Source organism: Heterocephalus glaber, unplaced genomic scaffold, assembly GCF_053883595.1.
Source record: "Heterocephalus glaber isolate CG9 unplaced genomic scaffold, H.glaber_assembly_v1.0 deba00001531, whole genome shotgun sequence".
In the NCBI taxonomy this organism is placed as follows: Eukaryota; Metazoa; Chordata; class Mammalia; order Rodentia; family Bathyergidae; genus Heterocephalus; species Heterocephalus glaber.
Genome location: NW_028258329.1, coordinates 7,471,463 through 7,498,421, shown reverse-complemented (window position 1 = coordinate 7,498,421; position 26,959 = coordinate 7,471,463). Strand labels below are relative to the sequence as shown.

The 26,959-nt window shown below is 41.0% G+C and overlaps 1 long non-coding RNA gene across 1 annotated transcript; it reads left to right on the top strand.

Moving 5' to 3' along the window:
* Window positions 1-15,564: 15,564 nt before the first annotated feature.
* Window positions 15,565-26,299, top strand: LOC147824853 (uncharacterized). The gene is made up of 5 exons (XR_015441677.1): window positions 15,565-15,680; window positions 16,791-17,167; window positions 18,536-18,610; window positions 19,891-20,036; window positions 24,872-26,299. It is a non-coding gene; the product is annotated as an uncharacterized LOC147824853 (long non-coding RNA).
* The last annotated feature ends 660 nt before the right edge of the window (window positions 26,300-26,959 follow it).

The following is a 26,959-nucleotide window of genomic DNA, read 5'->3' as shown; positions in this document are numbered from 1 at the left end:
AACCTTAACTGTATTCACTAGTTTCTAGATTTGGGATGTTTTCATTGGTAGCTCGATGATCTTATCAGAGAGGAACAACTCTGCATTCCTGACTTACTCAAGAGGACCTGAGAGAAATGCAAATTATCTTGTGAAACAACAAATGTGGTCCATTATTTCAACTGACCTTGATAACAAAACACAACTGGATGTTGTGGATTGCCTGAAAAGAGGCAGGTGTGAGGAGTTACTTAATTCTTTGAATCCTGTGATCTTAGAGTTTAAAAAGCCCTCTTTTCTTCTGCATCTTTTGATTTCTGGGGTTTGGCCTTTCCTAATCCATCATTTAAATATACTTTGGGTTTGGCGTGTAGCTCAGTAGTTGAGCACATGTTTAGCATGGAAGAAGCTCTGGGTTCCATTCTCAGCATCAAGCACACACACACACACACACACACGCACACACACACACAGCCACTGCTTACTAGGTGTGTAACTCTCTCTTCTTCAGAGCTTCTTAGAATTTGTCAACAAAGTTATCTTATTTTGGGGAAAATAACAAAACACTCCAAGCAACATCACCAGAAAGTCTTTCTTAACAGAGACTGGATATAGTTCCAATACCCTCACCACTGGTACTTGATTTTTTTCCCAGACTTCACACCATTTCCTCCTGTGTTTCTCAGGGTCCTTCCCCAAAGCCCATTTGGTGAGTAAATTCAGAATAATACATGGTCAGGGCTTAGCAGGATCCACTGCTATGTGCTGCTATGTGCTGTGAAAGAATTGGATCCACCATGCCCCTGGACTCAGACTCTCTATAAATCTGAGTGATGTCTTTGGGCATTTTTTTTCTTTTAAAAGCCTAAAATTAAACACTCTGAGAAAAGCAAGGAGAGTGAGGGCTTCTCTCATTCTTATAGACACCGCCAATCACCTTGGAGAAGAAAGGAAATAGGACTCCTTCAGGAGAACTGTAATTGATAATTTGAGGTTGACACACAAAAGGCTGCATTAGCATGTGCTGGAAGCAGAAAGCGGGATGCTAAGTACTGCTAGCATTACTATTTGTATCCCTGCAATAAATAGTGTTATTACTGTAAAGCTAGGTAAGTATGACGTTTCTGACTGCCTCGCCTCTTAAATGGAGAATCTATAAATAGTGCTCGGGTAGCATTTAAGCATTTCACAGTGTCACATCTTTGTTAATATAAATGTGTGATCAGAGCCATTCAGTCCCATAAATATTTTTCCTCACAATCTGAGCACCAACAGTCACAAACATTTCTCACCACCCACTAAAAATGGGACATTTTGTGAAGTGCCAGGCATTCCAAAGGTGAAAACCAGGTTACCTATTTGAGGAGCCAGAACTCTTTAATACACCATTTAAACAAGCCCCTCCACATCTTTCCAAAGATTCAGCCCAAAACAGAAAATTGGCATTTCCCAAAGTAGGCAGCCCTTGTACTAAAAGGTGCATTTTACAAAAGGGTTCTTTAAGTAAGTCCGGGAAGTACCACAAATTATTACACTCCTCTTGAAGAGTCATAAACATCTAACACTTATCCCACAAATACGTACTGAGCATAGACCCAAGCCCAGTCTTATTTAGGGTCTAGGAATCAAATGGAAAACAAGTCAAACAATACGCCAAACCTTTAGGAAATGTACAGTTTTAAATCAAAGCACTATATTGGTTTTCTGTGGGGTGCTATCACATATGACCACAGATCTAATGGCTTAAATGACAAAAATTTGTCCTTAGTTCTGAGATCTGAAAGTCTGAAGCCAGGATCACCAGGTTGAAATCAGGGTGTGTGGGGCTGTGTTGGCCTCCTCCAGTTCTGGTGGCTCCTGGTGTCCGTGACTGATGGCTGCATCCAGTCTCTACCGCTGTGGTTACATTGTCTTCTCTTGCACGTCGAATCGTCCACTTCAGCGTCAGCTCACCACTCCTAAGGACACTTGCATTTGCATTTAGGGTCTTCCTGCATGATCCAGGTTAATCTTGCACCTCAAGATCCTGAATTTAATCACATCTGCAAATACGTGTTTATTAAATGCAGGTATGGGGATTAAAAACAAATATCCAGGGACCATGGGGCGGGGGGTGATGTGTTATTCAGCCTCCTGTGAGTACAAATGGCTCTGAGGTAACCTGAAGTAATAACTCAGTTCTGCTTTGACCTTGAAATGCCCTATTTGAGAAATGACTGCCTCAACCCACAGGGTCCTGGCCCCCAGAATCCATCTGAGAAAATGCTGTCTGCTTGCACAGGAGGGGAAAGCTCTCCCGGTGGGCTCTTCTAGAATGTTTCCCTCCCTGGCTGGGGTCTCTAAAATTTTTTCCAGCTGACCTTGATTACAGAATAGTTCTGAGGATAAAAGGGAGAGAAGACAGCTTCCTGCATGTGGAAAAGCTGCACAAATATACACTGGTGGCCACGGGCTTTTGCAAGCGAGGGTTCCCTTCTCTCTTCTGTCTCTGGCACAGGAAAGCATCCAGACCTTTCCCTGTGTGCCTATGAAAGAGCTGAAATGGGATGGGGCCATTTTCACAAGGAATCTCAAAAAAATTAAGAAAGAAAACAGCTGGCGATGTAGCTCAGTGGTAGAGCTTTGCCTAACTTTTAGGAAGTCCTGGGTTTCATCTCCAGTGCTGGGGAAGAAAAACAAAGGACACAGACAAAGGAAATAAAAAGAGTGTGTTTACAAAATACAAGTTTCTGCTTAGTTGATGCACAACTCCAGTTTGGCAGGCAGCATCTTATTTATTTGTGTTTTGCCCCTAGCAGAGATCCAGTGTCCTGTGATCTCCAGTAGGTAGTTCTTGGCTACGCCCGTGAGAGACCAAAACTCTCAACTCCATTTTTCCTATTTTACGTTTTCCAGGATCTCTGCAATCCTCCTACTGAACTCCAGGTCCTGTAAAGAACAGATCCGGTATTCTATTTATTTACTTGGACCAGCCCTTCCAAGCTTCTGCTGCGTGGGGAGTTCATCCAACCATGTAAAATGGGATAGAGAGAGGCAAAAAAAATTTTTATTTTGAGATTAAAGCTTTGAACATCCCCTTCCAAATAGAAGTTTCTCTGGAGTTCCTCAAAGAATACACAGGCATGGTGTTGTAGCTGAGTTGGCCAGTGCGAAGCAGAGCAGCTCTAACAACGAAGCTGGAAGGTTGCCCATCAGTGAGGCCTGAAGTCTGGATGTCCCTGTGACTCTTCCAGCAGATCTGATGCAAAGCTCTCCCTTGGACAGGGTCCTCCAAGCCATCCTGCTCCCACTTGCTGGGAGCTCATAATTAGAGTATTAATGAAATGTCATCCCACAATTGATAGTGTTGCATAGTAGAAGTTATCATGCGTAATCTACAAGAACATAATATTTCAATTACAAGTGTCAATGGTAATGCTAGCATAGCTTGATAATTGATAATATGGATAAAGGGTCCAGGAATTGTCCTAACTGCTAGGTTAGTGAATACAGGGACTGAACTTCTTTCCTGAGTTGATGTTCTAGTGCGATGAGACCAATAACAAAGATGCAAATAATCAAATGATTTGGTACCTTCTCCTGTGTCCTCCACACCCAGGAAGGCGAATCCTCAGCTGGAGCCACCCCTCAGTTAGGAGTGCACTTGATAGCAGCCAGGGGAACAGGAGACAGGGTGACAACAGGCAATGCAAATGCCACAAAGCCATCCCTTGCTGCTTGATGGCTCACTGGCTGCAAAGCTCATTCTCCTATCTCCACTCAGGAAATTCTCCCAAAGAACTTGAGAATAAGACAACATGCTTGTGCATTATTCCCACTGCAGAGAGAAAAGCTCAGGCTTGGTCAGGATTCCACAGAGTCTGCACTTGAACGTGCTTTTTTTCTTCATTTGGTGGTGTGGCCGCTACATTCGCCCTGAAGTAAAGACACAGTAGTAAGAGCCAGTGGGATTATTGCTCCTAGCATCCAAAGCCAAGTACATGCACAAAAAAGAGCTTGTGCACAGAACTCAGTTTCTTGGGATGCATTTTCTGGGGGTGGAGAGTGGGGAGACTATTCATTCTGCAGGATCTGCTCTCAGCCCACCTTCTGTGCCCTTCAAGGGGGTGCTTGATGAGATAGGAGCATTGGAAGGACCTTCTAAACCATCAGCAGTTGAGATTAAAGATGGTGGGTTACAGTTTTCTCCCCTGTACTTTGGCTCTTATAGCTAGAGTTGCCTAGGCTCTATCTCAGTGAGGGTGGAGAGTTTGTCTCTTGAGCTCTATTTCTCCATTGCCTAAAACAGATCTTGGCACATGGTAGACAACAGATAAACTCGTGGATAAATCAGTGAAAAAGTAAGCGTGCCATGCTTCTGTCTTTGGAGGATCCATTGTGAATAATTATAGTGATGAAAACCAACTTACAATGGTTGGACTTAAAACTTTACAACTTTAGGGTGTTGTGACAATGATCTACACCCAGTAGAAACTGTGATTTTTTTCCTGGGCCAGGGACCTGTGTGTGGTCTGATTCTGAAGGCAGAGATCAATGACCATGAGCCCCAGATCCCTGTCAGCCCTGGGATCATGAGGGAAGTGACAGATACTGTACAGTGTCACTAAGCCAGGATGCTCTGTAGGCTAAGTGCATTAATTGCATTTTGAACATATGATTTTTCAACTCATGATGGAGTGACTGGAAGGTAACACCTTCATAAGTCAAGGGGTACCTATATAGAAAAATCCAGACAAATCATTGCATATCTCAGCAATTAAACTTGCTAATTTGTAAATGACATGCATGAGACAAGAATGTGTAGTTTTTTCATGAAAGAATATAAACAATCAAGGGGCTGGGGCTTGATCCCAGCAGGGAGGACAAGGTAGAGTCCTGTCAGCATCCTGTATCCTGGACTGCTCCTCTTTCCTCATCCATCTGTCACCCAAGGGGATGACTAAAAACAATCTTATTGTTCTCTTTAGAGCAAGACAGCAAAAGCCAAGGAAGGTGAATGAGAGTCATGATGACATGGACCCCACACACTTGACTTCATTTCTACTTGCAGTGGAAGGATGACTGAAATAGATTGAAGATAAACCCCAAGGGCCTGCACTTTGAGTCATTTTTGAAGCCTTTTCAGGCAATCTGATCTTGTTTGACTTTCTTTTTTTTTTTTTTTTTTTTTTTGGTATCAGGGATCAAACTCGGGTCCTTGCGCTTGCGAGGCAGGTGACGGAACCACTGGGCTAAATCCCCAGCCCTTGTTTGACTTTCTTAAGTCTATTCATACACGCGATACTGATTTGTGTAATTCGTCCTTGAAAAGATTTTGCTAATATGCAAGAACGCAGGGAGATGGTGTCCTACACTCGTATAAACACAACCAGATCACATCCTTTCAGGAGGGTTTTCAAAGCAATAGATACAGCTCTCCCTCATGGATAAGCTGCAGATCTGAACCTGGGCCAAGAGGATGTGTTCAGAATCCCAGGGTAACCCTACCATTTCATAGTCTGTTGTCTTAGGCTTTATGCAAGTAGATCAGCCAACACTTGGCAACTTCCCCGTGAGTGAATCCAGCCACACTCCAAGGAAGGCTTTACAAGTCAAATGATCCTGGGCATCCTCTAGTATTTTACCTTTAAAACTTTTTAAGTTTTTTTTTTTTTTTTTGCGGTACCAGGGATTGAACTCAGGACCTTGCACTTGAGAGGAAGGCGGTAGAACCACTGAGCTAAATCCCCAGCCCCTAAAATGTTTTAAAATTTTTAATTGACAAAATATTTGTACATATTTAGGGAGTACAGTATGATAATTTGATACATATATAAAATCCGTAATGATCCAATCAGGATAATTAGCATTTCCTTCGGCTCAAACATTTATCATTTCTATGTGTTGCAAACTTTCAGACTCTTCTAATTATTTTGAAATATACAGTGAATTGTTGTAAACTATAGTCCCTGTAGCACACTGTAGAACACCAAAACTAATCCCTTTTGATACTCATTAGCTAAGCTCCCTCTATTCTTGTTTCCCATAAGTCCAATCTTTATGATCTTTCAACATTTATAAAATTCACTGCCCAACAGTAGAGTGTCTTCTCCCATCTTAAATAGCCCTGGGTATATTGAGAATAACAACAAACAGAGTAAAAACGAACAATTATACAATGTTTACAAGTTCCAAAGAGCCTTCAGATCCAGTATTTCACAATAATCTTGTGAGGAAAATATCAGAAGAATAATTGTTCATATTTTAGATAGGGAACCCAAAGCTGAAAGTTTGCTGGACTTTCCCAAAGCCCCAGAGAAGTGGAGCTCAAACCGAGGGCTCCTGCTTCCAGAGCAATCATCCGTACACGCCTCAGTGCAGGTGTCGGGATCCGTTCCTTTCTAGCGTCTTATCTGTTCCCGTGTAGACATGGGCTCACTAGCATTGCTGGGCACCTAGGAGCTGTGGTTAAATCAGAGTTAGTGCTAGAAAGTCCTGTTTTCTCATCTATAAATTTTGCATTTTAGACCAGGTGATTTTTTTTGGTCCCCTTAGATTCTAACTTTTGTTTGTTTGTTTTTTTGTACTGGAGATGGAACTCGGGTCCTTGTGCTTTCCAAGCAGGAGGCAAAACCACTGAGCTAAATCCCTGGCCCTCTAACATATTTTTATTCTCTGCTCCATCTCAATAGCCAAAGACCGTAGCCAGATAAGCTCCACTAAGAGCAAAGCAAGAAGTACAGATTTGAGTGGTAACCTCCATTTGGGATCACCATCAGATACCAAAGACACATTGGTTTTTCACTCAACAAACATTTATTTGAGGGTTGCAATGTGCTAGTGTAGTTCTGGAAACTAGAGACATGGAGGCAATAGCTGGATCAGCCTGTGCCCCGGCCTAGAGAGAGGGGAGTGTTTTGGAACCAGGTTGGTGAGGACCAGGAGAGAGGATACTGAGCTTCCACAGTGCCGAGGAGAGACGCTGCTGGGGAAGAAATGTCAGGAGGCTCTGGGGGAGAGGAGACTTGCGGAGAGAGAGAGAGAGTTAAAGTTACCTGGGGGGTCGAGAGGCAGGTGCACCCCGAGAAGGCTGAGGAGCAGGTGTTTGCTATGCAACGCGGGCCCCTGTGTTTTCAGGGAGGGCCCTGGCCGGCCGTATGGGACGGAAGCCGCTTGCTCTCATTCACGTTCTTTCCACACTCACTTTCTCGAGCTACTCGGGGTCCAGAAGATGCTGGCAGCCTCCGAGCCTCTGCTGTGGGGTAGGCACTGCATTTCAACTTTTCTGCATCCACGGATCTTTCCCAGACTTCAAAGTAATATTATGTGAAAGTTTCTGTTCTTGTTTCGGACAATGAAGAAAAATTTCCATGAATTATTTGTCCAAGCCAGGCACAGTGGTGCACACCTGTAATACCAGCGACTCGGGAGGATGAGGCAGGAGGATCGCAATTTTAAGGACAGCCTGGGCAACGTAACAGGAACCCACCTCGAACAACAACGGCCATTCTTCACCCATCGCAGAGTTAGCAACAACATAACAATGTGCCGCTGGACTGAAGGGCAGTAGAGCTATGGCAAGCACTCCCGCCCCCGCCCGCAGCAGAGCCAGCCCCACTGATGCATGTACACCAATCCACGGATCGACACTAAATCCCTCTAACTCGGGTGCTTTCACAGCCACCCCTCTAAGCGCACAGAACAGAGTCCCTTGAAATGGGCAGCCAACCTCACCGTTTCTCTGCATGGTGCTTCACAAGCTTGTATTCCACAGGTGCCCCTGGCTCTCTCTCCTTCACCTCTGCCTGGCAGAGCTGCCCACACAATGGCATTGCAAACGGGGCTTGGATCTTCCCTGAGTCACCTCCATCTTCCCCCAGACTTTTCTCCCAGGCTGACCCTTCCCTTTCCAGGGCTCTAGGTTTTAACCATGATGTCCCTGTCGCCTGGAAATGTGCTGTTGTCCACATAGGCTGATCTCTTCCCCACGTGGACCGAAGGAACCCTGAGAGGGGACCCACTGTCCTCACCCTTGTTCTTGGGAGTACGTGTTGGATTGGAATCTCTGGGAAGACCAGGACGATGTCCCTAACACAGAGAGACACTGTGTGGAAATCATTCAACATTTTCTTCATGTGTCTGGTGGAAATGGTGGAACCAGCAGTACCCCAAGCTGTATGGCAGATGCCAACTTAACTATATGCACACTCTTAACACACACCTAGGAGGGACCGCCCCATGCAAGACGCTGGAGGCTGGGGAACAGTACAAGTAAGATTCCCAGGTAAGATAGCTGGCTGGTGCCCGAGAAAGGAAAATAATTGTTGGAATGTGTTTATGTGAAAGCTTTGGAAAACACTTAGGCAATGTAGCATTGTTCCATGGAAAAAACCTTGAAAAGTATATCCTTTGTTGTTCTCCAAAGTAAATGAATTCTGTCCTTTGTATGATGGCATTTCCTAGTACTTATGTTGAGAAAAGTAGAAAGTTTATTTCCATCCATTGTTATATTTTTCAAATGTTAATGTCAAAGCATATATATGTGTGCATATATAGACATATAAAACCAATGAGGATTCAAATAGCCAAACAGGTAGAAATGTTAACAAGGTCCTAACTTTATATTTTAAATGTGATTATTAAAATATAATTCAAATACCATGGACTGCACCTATCTGATGAGTACAGTTCAATAGTGTTAATATATTTATAAAGTTGTGCAGCACTCAATATGGTCTAATTTTAGAGCATTTCCACCACCTCCTAAAGAAACCCTGTATGCATCAGCATTACCTCCCTGCTCCCTCCACCCTACCCTCAGGTCTAGACAAACACTAATCTGCTTTTTGTCTTTATAGATTTGCCTATTCCAGACATTTTATATAGATGGGGTCACATGTGTTTTATCAATGGTTTCTTTCCTTTTTCATAGTGTTTTCAAGGTTTATCCTCATTTATCTCATATTGGTACTTTATTCATTTTTAGGGCTGAATAATATTCTACTCCATGGATATACTATATGCCACATTTTATTTATTCATGACTCTGCAAGCACATGGATTGTTTCTACTTTTTAACTACTATAAATAATACTACTATGAAGATTGGTGTATATTCCCTTGTATGAGTACCAATTTCATTGCTCTTGGGTAAATACCTGGAAGTAGAGTTGCTAGGTCATATGGTAAATCTCACCTTTCACATACGGTAAATACATTTAACTGCAAAATTCTTCCCCAAAGCAGGCACACCATTGCTGTATCAGCAGCAACATATAAGGGTTCAGATTTCTCCACATCCTGCCTACTACTTGCTGTTGTCTGTCATCTTTATTATTCCCATCACAGAGGACATGAGGTAGAATCTCTTTGTGGTTTTGATCTGTGTTTCTCTGATGGCTAATGATGTAGAGCATCTTTTCATGTATTCATCAGTCACTGCATATTTTTGGAGAAATATCTATTTAAATCCTTTGCTCATTTTTCAACTGGGTTATTTGTCTTTTTCATATTGAATTATAAGAATTGTTTATCTATCTGAGATGTTATTCCCTTATGAACATGGAATCCAAATATATTTTCCATTTTATTAGTTGTCTTCTCACTTTCTTAGCATTAAAATATTTTAAAGGCAAAATCGAGACTGGATCAATTCAAATTATCTGGACATTTCTATGACTTCTGTATTGGCTCCCTTGCTATTTCAGATTCATGACTTTTGGTTTTCAATGTTCTAATACAAAAAGTTTTGGAAGTGTAAATTTTTCTAAGGACACAAAAATGTATATAAAAAGATTAATTCTTCCTGGGTTCTTATTAGGGTTTTCTTTGGCCACTTTCGTGATTTCCCACTTAAACAATATGGCCAACTTCCTGTTACTATTGTTTGCAATGAAATATTTTTGTAGTTTGAAAAGAAATTAAATAATACAGTCTATGTTTATAATGAACACAGCGTGGGTAGCTTCAGATTCAGAGGGTTTCAGGCTGTCAGTGGAAATCAGCAAAAGAACTTTCATGGAGAGAATGTGAGAGTTAAATAAAAAGCCTACAGAAAGCAAGGCAGAGGCAGAAGAGAAGGCTGGAGGCCTTCTAGCAGGGGAACCCAAAAGAACACATTCTTTGGGGAGTGACCACCCACAGAAGCCAGCAGCCTTGAGGATGGAATCCTGAGCTCTGTGTGTGTGTGTGTGTGTGTGTGTGTGTGTGTGTGTGCTTGCTCGCGTGTACAGACACATATGTGCATGAGCAGAGAGAGAAGGAAGAGGAGGAGATGAGGGAGGGAGGTATCATTTCCTATTGAGATTCTTTTCAGTGATTTAAAACCTCTTCAGGGAGCCCAGTCTGTATAAACATACCTGCACGCCCAATTCTCTCCAGCCCAAGGAATATAGGGGGCTGCTTGTTCTCGGAATTGTATTTACCATTTTTTTAAGGGAGGCCTCAGCTCTGCCCTCATAGGTAAAGTGTTCTCTTGCTCATGTGTTTGCTTGATAGTCACCCTAGATACTCAGTTACTCGAAGAAGGTCCTGATCCCTCTGGAAACTAAATTCCATTCCAGCTTTTTGGACTTCGCATACTTAATTCATGACATAGGGGCCCTGGAAATGTTAAATCTAAACCTTGGTGTGGGTTGTCATTCAAAACTTGGGACTTGGGCTAAAACCCCCATTCATGGTGAGCAGCAGAGGCAGGCGCAGTGGCTAAGCCTGCAGGCTGTCTATTCTCCACTATAAATAGAGATGGTTTGTTTTGCAGCTCTCCAGCTTTTAGGCACAAAAATATTTGCCAGCGTGTATGTTATCACTTCCCTGCTATCTGCATTTATGCAGATCAGGATCTCACTTTCTTGCCTTTGTTTCCTGTTGTAATTACAGTTGTTTGTCTATAAATATCTTCTATCTCGATGGCATGGACATGAAATCCATATTACTCCCCTAGTATGTATGAAAAGGGGGAGGAGGAGGCAATAGAAAGGAGACCTAGTAGGAATACGAGCTTTGCCTACTATAACGATGACATAAAACACAGTTAGTCACCATTAGTTGAGTACCAATCATGGGCCAGAGAGTTGGGCAATTAAGTGTTTTTTCAGCCATCAAAGAGATTAAGAAATCTACCCACAGTCACATGTTCTGGGTTCGGATTTGAGTCTAGTAGGTCTTGTTTTGGGAGTCTGGTAGCTTTGGATTTTAAATTAAAAACATATGATTTGGAGGAAGCAGATGGCTTGTCTTTATCATCCAAAGCCGAAGTATTCTCTCCCAGGAATGGGCTTGCAGAACTGCATATGCAGCCATGAAGCCTGTGGTTTCAAGCCAGATGGCCAGGGCTCAAATTCTTGCTCTATCTCCTGCTGGCTCTGTAACATTGGACAACAATTTAACATCACTGCCCTCACTGTAAAGTGGGCATCATGATGATGACAATGTTGACCTCAACAGGTGTTGGCAGACTGTAAACACTTGTGAGAAATAGTAAGCCTTCAACATTAGACATTATGACTACTAGTTGCATATACTATACAATCAAAGCAGGAATGTCAAAGAATGCTTTCCTAGGGGTAGAAATAAAGAAATTAATTTGGAAGCAATAAAACTCTTCCTCGACCCCTTTTCTAAATGAAATGGTGGGCTTTTCAGGTAGTCAGGTATAAATGAGTTCAACAACCATTCATAGAACCCTATCATGGTCCCAAGTGTTGTGCTGGGTGCTTGGTATTAGGGGTGTAGTAGAAAAGAAAACAGACATATACTGAGTCCCCAGAATATGGATCAAATAATGTGGCAAGAAAGAGACCAGTCATCCAATGAGATCGAAAAGAGATAAATGCTTTTTTATAAACCCAACTCTCATCTGGTTTGTTTTTTTTATTAAAAAAAAAAAACCTTCTAAAATTTAGCCTGAAAAGTGTTTTTTATTCCCTTGCCTAAGAAATCACTGCCTTATGGAATTATATGTTGTATATTTTCACAGATCTCTTCATCCAACACATGCTATGTATGTACACTAAAAGTCTGTGTATTTATATACATTTCTCCATAAACCTTGTTGACAAACTCTGCTTAATGTTAGCTCCAATTACAAATGGTAAATTTAATTCAATGTTTTTTCGCACATCAGATATTTAAGTAGTTTCTTAAAAAAAAATCTTAAGATTGCCAACTGGAATCTTTTCAGAGCAAAGTGTCATCATAATGGGAATTTGGGATATAGCAGTGGATGGAAGATGCTAGGAATTTTTAAATGTATGTTTGGTTTTCACAGGGCTATTTTATAGGGCAGAGGGCCTGTGCCCTTCTGGGAGGTGCCATTAAGCCTCTAGAACGCGGCTTCGGGCATTTCCCTGTTCCCGGGGTTCTGCTATTTAGAGGAAGGCAGCCGGGCCGTGAGCTCTTGGTCCACACGAGTCATGGATCCTGCTCCAGGACACTCTTTGGGGGTGAGGGGGTGCAAAGAAAGTGAAACTGGTTAGGCCAGGCTGATGCCTCCTGAAATGAGGGTCTCGGGGCACAGGACAGGTGATGGGTCATTTGGGGGGCAGCAGATATGGAACATGAGGCAGCCAGCTGGAAGTCCACTGCACAGGTGGACAGCAGCGACTCTGGCTTCCGGAGCCTTTCAATTCACACCAAATGAAAGAGCAAGAACAAGAAATGAGACAATAAATGAATCACTTCCAGATAAATTTCTGGCAAAAAAGACTCTTTTCCACCGAGGTCTGGACCTGAAAAAGTTTTCAGAGTGGGAATAGAGTGTGTGACACATTTCAAGGGGATTTCAAAGCTTGCTCTTGGCAAGGGAGAGTCCAAACATCACAACAAAGATACTGACATTGTGTAATCCACTCCCAGATAGGGCGTGACATAATGAAGGGCTGATTGTATTAAACTCGTTACCTTTATGTAGCTCTCTCTCTTTCTGTCATTCCCTTGTAAATACACACACAGACATACGCACATGCGTAACCCTCTGGAAGCTGCAGAGATCAAACGCCTTGATTTTCCCATCCGCATTTGAGCTTTGCCTCATCCCCTCTCAAATGCATACACTGCTCTTCCGCTTTGAAGGGAAACTGCCCAACTCCTTCTTGACACAGACACGGTCATGACAATAAACATCTTTCAGTCCTTGTGACTCCTCATGTGCCCTGGCCTTATGCAATTCACTGGCACCCGTGACTTCTCTGTGTCTGTTTGATGCCTGTTTTCATCATTTAGATTTTAGGTCCATCTGGTGATGACTATATCTTTCTGTACACAATGGATTCAGTTACTGTTAAACAATAATAATTATTTGATAACAGCCACGTATTGCCTCAGGGAAACAGGAAGGATGGGAGGGCAAGAAGAGCTCCCTCCTCCCCCTCTCCAAGGGTTTGGCTGCACTCTGGACAGCACATGGATTTCCTCTCCAGTGGCACAGATCCTGGTGCTGCAGAAGAAGCCAAAATGACCTCAAGACACTTTGGAAAGAAGAAGTTGCCCTTAAAATGCCAACATAGAAGCAGTTTTCAGTCCTGGGTGCTGGTAGACCTCCCCCAGCAACAGGACAGAGAAGGGACAGGGAAGGTGCGGATCATTTTCCTCTCTGTGCTTACCTACATCATGTCGGTATTACTGTGCCTCATGAGAGACTAGGTTTTCCTTCATTTCCCCACCCCATGAAGTAAGAGAGGCCACCTGCTTGTGGAAAGTTGGTTGAGGATGAGTTTTTAAGGATCTTTATAATGACGCCACCAAGAGGTGGCTTGCAGATGAGTCAGGGGGTTACTCTCTCCCAGAACTTTATTCGGCCATTCAAAACCACCCCCGCTGGGAGAGAGACCATCTAAGTTGCTTCTCAAACTGGGATTCATGAACCCAAAGCATGAACTTCCCCCTGGAGATTTCTGGAACTGTAGACTCGCAGGATATGCGTACCTCCAGAGCAAAGCCAGCACTTCAGAAGACTCCCAGGGGCTCAGGTGCCCACTGGTGAAAACCTGCAGGGTGGGCCAGTGGTCCCCTCCCTGCTGCAGAGCTCCAGCAGCTGGGAGACTTTCAGAGGGACTCAGGCCCCCGTGCCCCTCTCATGGCTCCACATAATCCAAGAACCCTCACTCTTCATGAGTCCAGAAGGCCTGGGTCTTTCTCTCCCTTTGTCTCTAAGTGATATATGAATTTGGGACAGCTCTGTCCTGGATTCTTGGTCATAATAGGAACCACCACATGAGATCACTGGAAGAATTAAAGAGAAGGTGTATGTACATGGGGAAGCTCCATTGAGAACCCCTCAGTCAATAACATCTACTGTTATTTTTATGTTTATTAGTACGTTTTTGCGGTACATAATGATTACGTTACTCGCAGGCAGTGGGTATGTGTACATAACACATCTTAATTACTGTTACCTCCCTTTTCCCTTCCCTCTCTCCCTCCTCTCTCCATCTCTAGATTTCCTGTTGTTCTCTTCGACAAGTTCCCCACAGCCTTCCCACACTATCTTTGTCTCCAGTCCCTTCTGCTTGAGTGACACGGGACAATTTTGTGTGATCCACATACTGGAGATTTCTGAGGCGGTTCCAGCTGCTGGTTGCAAGTTGACACACTGTCTTGGCCTTTGGTCAGCTCAGCAGGTACTTGCTGCCTGATGACTGGTGCTGGGGACATCATCTCTTAAAATAAACCCACCTAAGACTGCACCGAAGGGGGATGGACACGTTTCCTGGGAACTTATTACCAAAACATGAGCTAAAATTTACTCCAAAGTAAATATCTAGCCAATAATGACAACCATGTGCTTTTCTGAGAAAAGGATGACTCAGTTGTCATTTTGGTGGGAAGGGGTTTGCCAAAATAGTTCCACAGTGATAGGAAAATGTGAATATTTTTTCAGCATTCTGAGTTCAGAGCATTTCTTTTCAATTCATAATTTCATTTTTATGAAAATTCATTTGCAATATTTTGTTTTTTGCTTTGTGTTGTTAGATATCCACAGCACCATCACTACCAGAAAGAGACTGAGCTGAAACACTGGTGTGATAGGTGTAATTCTGACACTGGGAAGGAAGTTCAGTTGAGGACACATATTATAAGTGATCAGTCCCTTGGTCTTTGATGCTGTCATGACTTTTATATACACATAATATTTATGTCTGTTAGTCCTTAATTATTAACTTCAGACACAAGGACTTTCAATATTTAAATCTAATTTGATTTTTTAATATACAAATTTTCTAATTCTTTTTAAATGGCATTGCATTTCTCAGGAACATCCTTCTTCCACAGAATTTGTTTATATATTTCTTGGAACCCCTGGGTGTTAGCTTTGAACACAGTCTCAGAAATCACATGCTTCAATTTCTTTGTTTTCCAAAAGGACAAACAGATTAGGGAAAAGGAAATGACTTTCCCGAGGCCGCTGGGTTGTTGTGACTTGAAACCAGTGTTTTGTTCCACATGGACTTTTCAAAACAGGTCCCTGAAGCCCCAGCTGACCAGTACTTATATCTCTCACATCACAAAAACTCAAAAATCTTACTGGAGTTAATGTCCTTGTTTTCGGTTTCAATATTGTGAATGCTAAGAGGTGGAAATAAACTGTACTGTTCTATTGTCTAGCTTGTTCTTGTGAGATGCAAGACTGCCAGCAGGGTTGGGGCCAGTGGGTTCACCAAGTCAGGCAGCCTGTAAGAGAGGACCGGCTGTGAAGAACCAGGAGGGAGCGGGAGGGAGAGCAGGTGAGTGCTGACTGGCCTTCCAGCCCAGAGCCAGAGGCTGGCACTAGCCCGACCGGCCTTGGGGGCATGCTCCCGGGCTGCCTCCCCTACCCGACCTGGGGTATCCACACCCACCATGTCAGTGCATCATCAGGTGGGTGATGGATGGGGTGGGGAAGCACAGGAAAGAAAGGAGTCCTTCAGTCCAACAGGGAAGGGAGTGCCTGCTGACCCCGAAGGGCACCCTGACTGGCAGATTTCTGATGGAGCCACAAGACACGCAAATATGCAGGGATGTGATGGAGTATCTATCTTCAAACCTCCCCTCCATGTCGAGCTGAGCTGACTCACCCACAGCATGGGTCATAGACCTCCTCATCCTCATTTAAAACCCATCAGAAAGGTGTTCCGATTTTTATTCACTTATTTTTAATATTTCAAAACTATCTCTTCAGTATACCAAAGAAGGGAAAACCTCAGAACTATTGTACACCATGTACACCAAAGTCTCTAGCATAGCTTGAGGATTCTGGTATATCTGTTTTCTGGGGGTTTTTTTTGGTTGCCGGGGATCCAACTTGGGTCCTTGCGCTTGTGAGGCAGGCAGTGGAACCACTGAGCTAAATCCCCAGCCCCTACTTGAGGATTCTGAGACACCCTACTTCATTAGGAAACCATATGTTAAAGATCTCTATTGAGGAGTACACCGCATCTTCTCCAAACCGATTGGAGCATCAACATTTTTTGCATCAACTTGTGCATAAGGATCTTTGTAACTCCACTTCAGTAGCTCCTCCCCAGTAAGAAAAGGCAGTGGTGTTTTCTAGGCTTCATCTATGACCAGGGGGAGAAGGTAGCATCCTCCCCATGGAGTTAATTAGTGGCTCTGGACATGTGTGGGCTAGGAAGACTTGAAAGAGAAAAGTCACACCAAAGCAGGTGTGCTTGCTTCTGTAAGATGAAAACAGGAGAACATAGGAAAGAACATGAGTGAATGATAACTAAAACCAAACCAGGGGCAAGAGTTGGACAGGTTCTGACACAGAAAGAGATGAATTAGAACTATTTGGGGTGTTAATGGCTGAAGTATTTGACTTTAGAAACAGTAAGATTTATTTCTTTCTAGAGCAGTTGTTAACAGCTTCCCTGGTATGACCAGCTGGATTCGGAGAAGCACAACAAAGTTGTAAAGTTCAGCAAAGAAGATCTGAGGGCTTCACACAGGGACTTCACATCAGAACTCTTCCAAACAACTGTTTTCTTGGACATTTCCCAGAGCTTGAAAAAAAGGAAGAAGCAACAGCAGCCTAAGATGGATGTGGAGGTGCATGGGGTTTGGGGGACCCCAATGGATGAGGACATGATGCTAGGAAGCAGGCTTTTGACATATATTGACCCTCAAGCTCTGGAGTGAGGAATGCATGCTTGCAAGGGGGAAAATATATTTCTTCTTATCCTATCAAAACACAAAACCACCAGCTGTAAAAAGAGGAGAGTCCACACGGAAGGTGAGAGACGTTTTAGGTGCTTTTGTGTTTTTTGAAGCTGGATTTTTGATATGTGGTAACAACAAGATGAGAACTTTGTTCTAGAGAATCTGAAAACCTTCCACTGAATATCTTTTGGGGCCAGGTTAAGCTTGGCATCCCCTGGAGCTTCTGAGCATTTGGAAGCTTTTTGGAGTCTGGGTTTGTTCCAAAGGTAGAGGACTCTTCCACTCCATCAAAGGTGTCCTCAGGCTCTGTGAAGATGCAGGGCAGGCAGGGTGGTATATATTCTCCCTGCACATGTCATACTGATATTCTTATTCAGAGTGGCAATGTATTGCTTTAATCAGGTTAGGAGGCATGATCCTAAAATGATGCACTATTTTAAATTAAGCTTTTTATGTTGAAAGCAATTGTGGAATCAGATGAAGTTATAAGAAATAATACAGAGAGATCTTGTGTACTCTTTACCCAGGTGCCCTCCACAATAGCATTTTGCAAAATGATCTTACAATATCACAGCCAAGATATTAGCATTGGCACAATCTATGGATCTTGTTCAGATTTCAATAGTTTTACTTTTCTTCACGTCTTTAGTTCTACAAAATGTTGACCACCTGCATGTTTGGATATTCACATCTCTGTCCAGGGCCAGAATGGTTCTGGCACCACCTGGACCCCTCCCTTTCCCTCTGACAGCTACACACACTCACCTTCCACCTTGTTCTTCTTCCCTAAGCCCTGGCAACCACCAATCTGTTCTTTATTTTGATAATTTTATCAGTTCAAGAATGCTATAGAAATAGAATTATGCAGAGTAAAATCTTTCAGAATTAGCATTTCTGTTTAGATTTCCATTAAGATGGCTAAGTCATTCCATGCATTGAGATTTCATTCTTTTTTTAATCACCAAATAGTATTGCATAATATAGATATCCTATAGTTTGTCGGACCATTTAAAATGATGTGTGTGTGTGTGTGTGTGTGTGCGCGCGCGTGTGATACTGAGGACTGAGTCAGGGCCTCACCCATGCTAGGCAAACATTCTATCACTGAGCTACATCCCCAGCCCTTTCTATTTTGTTTTTGATACAGGATCTCACTAAGTTGCTCAGGCTGGCCTTGAATTTGGAGTCCTGCTGCCTCAACCTCCAGTGTAGCAGGGATTATAGGCATGTGTCACCATAGCTGGCTGATACTAAGGAGGAAATGCGCTGAACTAAAAAAAAAATCAATGTATTTTTGAAATTCCATTTATATAAGATTCTAAAAGTTGAATGTAAAAGGAAACATTTGCTGTTAAGGTGTATGTGTGGGAATGTATGTATGTGTGTGAGTGTGTGTTGTCAGATTTGATGGTTTCAAAGGCATTTTTCTAAATCATACCAGGTAGTACTGTCCCTGGTCACTACCCAAGACAAATATGAAACATCACATGAGGAAGAAGTGATTTCTTTGCGCCAGGTAAGAATTGTATAGTGCTACATTAGTATTTCAAATTAACATGTTTTGCCTTTGTTATCTTGTACAAATATTTTTGATTTTTGATATTTATTTCCTAATAGAGTATCCTAACCCCATTCTTTAGTTATCCTGTGCAATGTTTCCAGCCACACTTCCAACAAAACTTTAAGTGATTGTGCCTAACAGCCATCCTAAAAGAATGAAGTTATAAGAATGTAGCCTCTTTGAATAAATGTAACACCCCTTTTGCAGTGATGTAGTCTTTCCAGCTTGCTTTTAGGTGGAGGAAATGAACTATTAACTATTATTTGTTTTAACAGAGATAGCATCATCTATTTTCATTAAAGAACTTGGGGCCAGGGATTTAGCTCAGTGGTTTCGCTGTCTGTTGTGCAAGTGCAAGGACCCGAGTTCGATCCCTGGTACCAAAAAAAAAACAACTTTCAAAGCATCATGGTTATTTAAATGATATAACTCCACCATTAATAATTTGTAATGACAGAGTGATCCATTTTCAGCAGATTTCAAACCTATCCTTTGCCAGTAAGCACTAAATGTAAAGAAAAGCTATGGATGAAACAAATACTTCTGATTTAAAGATGACTAGTAAAGCTTATCACATATCTGAACTGTCCATACAGAAGTTCCACTCCTCCCAGAAGAAATGACAAAGCTTAATCAAAATGCAAACACATAACAATCAAATCCAGAAACAATTGAGGGCTTCCCCCTCATGTTTCTGGAAGATTTTCATCTGAATTTGCAAAGCTAAGCAGCTCAGATTCTTTAGAAGAGTCTGACTAAATATTTGGATTTATGGATAATTTCTTAACCTGTAAATTTCCAGTTCGTCTGCCACAGAAAACAGAATTCTATTTTTGGAACACTCACCTGGACCTTAGTTGTCTCACTTGCCTGGATTGTGAGCAATTATGCAAACCTGGGTCTCATTCTATATTTTTTTTAAAAAACATAAACTTTTTAAAAAAGTTTAAATTCTTAAGACTACCTTAAACTCTGTATTTAAAACAAATGTTTCCACGCAACTTTCTCTTTTGGAATAAAGTAAGTTTGTCTATTCACAGCTATGAAAAGACATACTCTGAACTAGATTACCACTGGGAACAGGGTGGGGTGCAGGAACACTGATTTTTCTCATATTCTACTAGTTTAGACCGTCTACAGCTTGAAAGACAACAATTGCTATGTTCTGTTGTTATAACAAAATCTTTTTGTGCACTTGCTTATTTTCAATCTCTGTACCTACCTACTTCTGAGAGAACTTCAAGATAAAACATCAAAGCATTAAAACCACAGGACCTAGACAACCTGGAGGAAACAGAAGGCAGAGATGTACCGGGGTGATTATAATCAAATGAGCAAAGCCTTTGGCTTGAAGTTCCCTGATACAGCTCCAAAATAGCAGGTAAAAACAGTTCTCAACTAGGCAATGGGGCTATAGAACAAGCCTGTTTTGTTTTGTTTTGTTTTGTTAAAAAAAGAGAGCCTATAGGTTAATTCATTCCTGTAATATTTTTTTCCCAGAAGTAAGTTCAAGCATGAGTTTATAACATAGATCGTGGTTTACAGGACAAGACAGTGGCTGAGAACAGCATTTTAAAGTGTTGTCTTACAAGAGACAAAAAGTCTGTTCCGTAATAATCTTCCCCATGGAAGATTATAACCATTACTCAATGGTTATTGGTAAATGGTTATTGAGTAAAAGCATACCTGAGGTTCTGCAGACTTGATGATAAAAACAATAGCAAAAAGATATCAATCCATACAAAATCATTCCAACTTCCTATTGTACTTTAGGGTGCATTTATATATTTTTAAACTTAGAAAGAGACACTGGGGGAGTAGACCCACGCTCTGTTTTCTAGTCAGGATGATCCAAGGCTACATTTTTCTCACTGAAGCATGGAGGAGAGAAAGGGCTGGAAATAAAAGGTAAAAGGGGAAAAATCCCAATGATTACCATTTGGAAAACAGAAGGTAATAAGAATAACACACCTGGGGCTGGGGATTTAGCTCAGTGGTTTCGCCGCTTGCTATGCAAGCGCAGGGACCCGAGTTGGATCCCCAGCACCAAAAAAAAAAAAAAAAAAAAAAAGGAATAACACACCCTTAGTCACTGTTATCCAGGTGTTTATCTTTCCTATTCTTTTCTGATATTTATTTGTAAGTTATTATAACCATAAGCTACGTGCAAGTTCGTTTTTCTTTTCCCAGAATACATTTTATCAGACATATTGTCCACATTGCTACAACCTTTACATATCACAAATATGTCCCTGCATTTTCCCTTATACATAATTGCTGTCTTAAAACAGTAGAATTACTGGAGGTTCTGATGACTCTTGATGCACACTGGAAAATATTGACAACTGATATTTTAAAAGCATAATTGCCAAGGTTAAGTGCATTGATTTCACATATTTAAATGTTTATTTCAGAACATGCCTTCTCCCAATTTAGTTTCAATCTAATTTCTTTGGTTCTTTTTATTTTTTAAATTTATATATTAATTGGTACATTTTAGGTATACAATACATTTACATTTATCATTGGGTGTTTGTACCTGTACATGATGTATCTTAGTTCTTATTTTTTTCCCCATTACCTGTGTGCCCTTCGTCCCCACCACCCTTCCCTATTTACGTAGATTTCGTTTCCATTTTCTTTTCCTTTCTCATACTTTTTCCTTTCCTTTCTTCCCTTTCCCCTTCCCCTCCCACCACCCCTCCAGCTTTGGACCTTTTCCTATTTCAAATTATCAATTATTCGTTTTAATCATTTTCATCCTTATTTACACTTTCAGTTTCTCACACTAGAGAAACTATTCAGTATTTACACATGTGTGTCCTATTTATTTCACCTAAGAGGATGGCCTCAATATGCGTCCATTTAGCTATGAATGACTCTAGTTTCTCGTTCTTTATGGCTGAGTAGTACTCCATTTTATAAAAAACCCACATCTTCTTTATCCAGTTTCCAGTTGATGGGCACTTGGGCTGTTTCCAATCTTTAGCTATTACAAACTGTGCCACTATAAACATGGGTGCACATATATCGCTGTGGTATGATTCTTTTAATTCTTTGGGGAAGATTCCTAGTAGGGGAAGAGCTGGGTCAAATGGGACCTCTAGTCCTAGTTCTTTGAGGTATCTCCATATGGATTTCCACAGTGGTTGCACCAGGCTGCACTCCCACCAACAATGGAGAAGGGTTCCTTTCTCCCCACACCCCCACCAGCATTTGTTATTGGTTGATTTCTTGATACAAGCCATTCTTACTGGGGTGAGGTGGAATCACAGTGTTATTTTCATCTGCATCTCTCGAATGACCAGTGATGTTGAACATTTTTTCATATATTTATTTGCTGTTTTTACTTCTTTGTCTGAGAAATGTCTATTCATTTCAGATGCCCATTTTTGAATTGAGTCTTTGGATTTGTGGGGTCTGATTTTTTTCAGTTCTTTATATATTCTAGATAGTAGACCTTTGTCTGAGGCACAGCTGCTAAAAATTTCTTCCCATATTGTAGGTTGTCTCTTAGCTCTGTTGGTAGTTTCTCTTGCAGTCCAGAAGCTTTTTAATAAGATGAAGTCCTAGTTGTTGATCCTTTGTGCTAGTTCCTGTGCTACTGAAGTTTTGTTCATAAAGTCTTTCCCTATGCCAATGTCATTGAGAGTTCTACCTAACTTATCTTCCAGCAAGTTTACTGTTTCTGTCTTGATATTTAGCTCTTTAATCCACTTCTATCTTAGTTTAGTGCGTGGTGATAGGTAAGGGTCTAGTTTTAATCTTTGGCAGGTTGAAATCCAGTTTTTCTGACACCATTTATTGAACAGGCTATCTTTTCTCCAATGAGGGTGGTTGGCTCCTTTGTCAAAGATGAGGTTGCTAAGTATGTCTGGAGTTGTTTCTGCATCTTCTAATCAATTCCACTGATCCTCGGGTCTGTTTCTTTGCCAGTACCATGCTGTTTTTATCACAGTAGCTTTGTAGTATAGTTTCAAGTTGGGGATTGTGATACCCCCAGCCATGTCTCTGTTTCCCAGAATTGCTTTTGCTATTCTAGGTTTCTTCTGCTTCCAAATGAATTTTTGGATTGTTTTCTCTAATTCTGTGAAGTATACTGTTGGAATTTCAATCAGTATTGCATTAAATCTATATAGTAGTCTTGGAAGTATGGCCATTTTCACTATATTGATTCTTCCTAACCAGGAACAAGGGATATCTTTCCATTTTCTTATATCCTCTTCGATCTCCTTCTTCAGAGTGCTGTAGTTTTCAGTGTAGAGGTCTTTTGTTTCCTTTGTTAGGATGATTCGCAGATATTTCATTTTTTTAGATGCTATTGTAAAAGGAATTATTTCCCAAATTTCTCTCTCAATGGGTCTGCTATTTGCACATAAGAAGGCTATTGTCTTTTGAGTGTTGACCTTATATCCAGCTACTCTACTGAATCTGTCAATTAGGTCTAGAAGGCTTTTGACTGAGTTTTTGGGGTCTTCTATGTAAAGTATCATATCATCAGCAAATAATGACAGTTTCACTTCTTCCTTTCCTAGCTTTATTCTTTTTATTTCTTTCTCTTGTCTAATTGCTATGGCCAATTTTCCAGAACAATATTGAACAGGAGTGGTGATAGTGGGCATCCTTGTCTTGTTCCTGATTTTAGTGTGAAAGTTTTCAGTTTTTGACCATTTAGTATGATGTTGGCTGTTGGTTCTTTGGTTCTTACAGAGTAGAGGAAAAATCTAATGTTTGGAAAAACCTTTCTATATTTTCAACTAAAAGTGTTTCTCTTAGTCATAGAAAATATTACAAACAGAAAGCATTGCTCATTTTATCTGTTAGGTGTTAATATTGCCATCAGTGTGCCAGCTCTGAAGGTATTAACTCTCGCTACACACATTACATGTGCTTGATCACATACTACACGTTTTACCCTGCTTGTTTGCTTTTAATCATGGCCAAGTTACAATCTCAAGGCAGCATCCTCCCATCACAAAACATTCCCCACTTCCCAGCTGGCAAATGCTCAGAGAACGCAAGATGATTTTTATGTTAGCCTAAGCAAAACATAATTAGGAAGATAAATCTGCTGCCACCTCTTACACATGCACACAAAAAATCACTTGCTACTTATGAATCAATGTCAACTCTAAACAAGTTCTGCATATCCTAGAGACCTACAGTGCAGGACAGCTCAAAGTGGAATGGTTCCGTCTTCTTTTCTGTAAAATGGGTAAAGTTATAATGCAGTCTCAGGAGAAAATAATGTGAAAACAAACTGCAAATGTTTAATGATGCCACATGCAAGGTGATGGTCACATTGACGATAACATCAGGATAGTAAAGGTAACAGTTAGGGTCATTGTTAAGGTGACTTAATCACTCTGCCTCTTCTCTGCTGGCATGGAGTGATTGTAGGACTTCATTCAGCCCACAGGATCTAAAAGCTAAAGGGGTCACAGCATTCATCTGACCTAGGCCCACCATGTTGATTTCACTTCTAAGTATAAGCAGAACAACTGAAAACAGAAGGCAGAGATGTGCAGAAGTGATTATAGTCACCACCTACACAGGAAGATAAATTTGATTCCCCTACAGAATATTGTTTTTCGGATAAAAACTAGATGTAGGAGTGGGGAAAAATATTAAAGGAAAATAGAAATTTTCCATACTACCATCACTTAAAAATAATACCGATTGATTTTATTTTTTCCTTCCTTCTTCAGAAATATGTAGTGAAATTTATGGTCTATAAACACAAGGTGGTAATTCTACAAACTCAGGCTTTGCACTGAGGAAAATGATCAAGCTATGCTTCTTTGGTGAAGGAATTTTTGCATTCATGATAACTTCCTGTGGTTTATGTTAAAAGATATGATTTTCCATGTTTGGAAAATATTACTGAAAAGTTACATTGTTCTAAGTACTTTTAAGATGAAATAAAACAAACAAAACCCTAGAGAGTAAAGGCAAAAAGAATCCTCAAAGGAGTAGAGAAAAAGCAGCTACCACACCCCAAAGTAAGTTTCTCTCTATGAACCCATGGTGATCTCTACTGTGCCTGACCAAACTGCCAAGAGAAAAGACCATGTCCATAGCCACAGTCAGGGGTCACCTGTCCATGGAGAAAGTGCAACCAGGCAGGCCCTGTTCCTAGCACAGTGCTCGCTCTTTGGATGAATATATTCACTTCTGCACTTGGGGAAACTCGTAGTCTCTCTACTTCTCTCCTAGGTTTCCTCGCAGACACTTGCTGTCAGTCCTTGGGTTTTGGAGAATCGCAGAAGCCTGACATTTACTCCTGCTCATACAAGGTCCTTTTCTCTCCCCGGGGCCAGGCAGCGAATCGATGGCCATGATAGCAGTGAGAGCCATATCTGTAGTGACCACCCCTCCTTTCTCCTCATCCAAGGCCCAGCTAGTCACACTTCGAGTCACCTTGGGCAGCTGAGAAAAATAAGTTTTGAAAATGATAATGGGACATGACAGAGAAAAGAAAGTAATAGCATTCGAGACATTGATTTATTATTCAGATGATTTACGATGTTCATATTAGTTTTCTTCTACATCAGAGTAAGTGCTTAAGCATCTCTTCATTTTACTTTCTTATCAAGAGTGAATATATAATTCAATTTTGGACTTCAATTAAAATAGCAGCTAATTTTACTTTAATTATCACTTATTTTTGAAACTTTGTAAAAGTTTAAAACTTTAAAAAATTTTGTAATCTAAATTTTTTCCTAAAATAATACCTACAGATAGTATAAAGAATTAAATAATAATGCCTTTTGTGCTACAAGTTAAGCTAAGTTTGTATTTAAACCCAATTTCTATGATATAATAGTCCATTATGAGGACCCTGCTAGGAGATATCTCTACAGAAGAAAAAAATGTAAAAAGAGGCATTTTTATTTCATCAAAATCGAGTGTTGGAGGTCTTGTTTTGTCATATGGGGAACTGTGGCAGTATTTCATGCAATTATTGTGGACTGAAGATTTCTCTTAATGGCATAATAATTACATACCTGTGAAAAAATCACTCTCTTCTTTTTGGGTAAAGTCACTTGTCATCTCGGTAGCATTTTGTTGAAGTCAGGAAAGTTTACTGTGTCAGGAAATAATCATAGTTTGCTCTGGTAGTCTGTAGTTCTTAATGACACACTGGATAGCGTGTAGTAATAATAAACGAAGAAAAAGTGTATGGAAACCAACTATTAATTTGGTATGGTGTGGCTTAGCTAATGTAACTTGCTATTCCATTAATATTGTATCATTGTTTGCTGAGTGAAAGTATACGAGTTATGATATTCTGCTTTGTAAATTACTTTTGAAGAGAAAGAGAAAGAGAATGCTGTCTAGCCTTCCACTCTTCATGAAAAGTCTTCAGAGTAGTTATATACAGATATTCCTTCAGACCTACCTGTTTGGATTTATGACCAAGGAGCATTGTTCGGATTTATGATCCACACTCGGACTTACGACTCGCGTTTGAACTTAAGCTCCAGGAATGTGAGCGGCAGTGTGGTCTTATGGTGGCTTCTTCTACAGTACAGTACTGTAATTTTTGCTGACTGTACCACACAGTACAGGACTGTAGCTTTATGTTCTGTTATACACTAGAGTACTGCATGTAAGAGTTATGCAAATAAAAGCAAAGTCATCAACTTGGAGTTTCCTTTGACCATTTCTTTGTTCTGGATATTGCAATGTACATACTACATACAATCCCTCACTTTGTGGCCAATTTTCACAGGAATGGACTCAATTGTTAAACGAGGAGGATCTGTGTGTGTACATTTATGTGTGCATGTGTGTGTGTGTCTATATATATATATATATGTATATGGAAAGTAGGGAAGTTGAGTTTTATAATTTGAAGAGAATGAAGAAGTATAACAATAAATAATTCAATATTTAAAAAATGACCAAAGTATATTTTCCAATGAAGGTTAAGGTTTTTTTAATGCACTTCCCCATGATTATAGACGATTTTAACTCTTTTCAAACACCTAAATTTAGAAAAATTTCATATAGCCTTGATTTGTCTCTGTTACACAGACTTCGTTGCTATGACAGCAACATGATACAATTATTTATTGCCATGACAATCTGCTGTAGGTTTTAAAAATACGTTATCTATTTTTATTAGTGCTGTCAATTGTGCAGGGAAAGGATACTACCACTTCACCTAATCGACAGAGCCCCTCACGCAGGCAGCAAGTGGAAATCGTTTAGCTGGAGAGGCAGAGCCCAGAACAGGCGGATTCCTGGCGTTCTCGGTGACAAGCACATTCTCCGCTGACAGCAGCATCCCGGCCAGCT